Source organism: Chiloscyllium plagiosum, unplaced genomic scaffold (assembly GCF_037043375.1).
Source record: "Chiloscyllium plagiosum isolate Xiang-an unplaced genomic scaffold, Cpla_swu_hap1 HiC_scaffold_38, whole genome shotgun sequence".
Lineage (NCBI taxonomy): Eukaryota > Metazoa > Chordata > Chondrichthyes > Orectolobiformes > Hemiscylliidae > Chiloscyllium > Chiloscyllium plagiosum.
Genome location: NW_028270176.1, coordinates 67,151,467 through 67,152,355, shown reverse-complemented (window position 1 = coordinate 67,152,355; position 889 = coordinate 67,151,467). Strand labels below are relative to the sequence as shown.

Below are 889 nucleotides of genomic sequence, written 5' to 3'. Positions count from 1 at the left end.
CCTCGCATCTCTCGTTATTTGGTTTTCCTGGATCTCTACTCAGACAATAAAAGTTCACGGTAATTGACTTGGAAAAGAAAATGGAGTTCCTTTTAACTATTGCAACTCAATCTACATTTCAATGCAGTTTAGGCAACAAAATCAAATTATTCTTTGAAACTTTATAATAGCGTCGATGCATATAAACACACTATTGGAGTTCCAATTTCAATAAGACAGATGTGATCATTCAAAAACAGCAACATTGAAAATAGTCAGTAACAGCGACGAGAATGGGATTCGAACCCACGCGTGCAGAGCACAATGGATTAGCAGTCCATCGCCTTAACCTCTCGGCCACCTCGTCAGCTGTGCGTGTGTCTGTCTGATCTTATGAATAAGTGAATTGCGTAAATTATGCACACCATAGCTATTTCTCCTTGGTATTGGTGAAATGATAAATAGCACAGTATGGTTCCAAGAGTATCGTCTGACCTCTGGGTGTGGGGCAAGCGCATTCCCACTGTGACACTCTGCTCACAGTGATCAGAGCAAAAATGAAGAAATGGCTATGCAACAAGATCTGTTGAATTCTGTGAAGATTTGAAGTCAATGGAGTGGAGAGCCGGTGACAGCAGGAGATGTAAAGTTGTGTGTGAGGAATCGTTTTACAAACTGGAGGAGAGTGCATAGTGCTCAGTGTCATTATTGGGAACATCTTTCTTCTGCTCAGATATTTTTGACACGCCCTTGCGTACAGGACAGACAATTTCAAAATCCTAAATAAGGCTAAACTGACAACTAAATTCAACAATGCAAAAACCTTGATCTGTATCATTTTCCTGGGCTGTACGACACCAAGTCACTGTATGATCACAGCAACACAGCGAGCAAATGTCAGAAGGAAAAT

The 889-nt window shown here is 40.8% G+C and overlaps 1 non-coding gene across 1 annotated transcript; it reads right to left on the bottom strand.

Moving 5' to 3' along the window:
- Positions 1-264: 264 nt before the first annotated feature.
- Positions 265-346, bottom strand: trnas-gcu (transfer RNA serine (anticodon GCU)). Its single transcript has one exon. It is a non-coding gene; the product is annotated as a tRNA-Ser (tRNA).
- Positions 347-889: the final 543 nt, after the last annotated feature.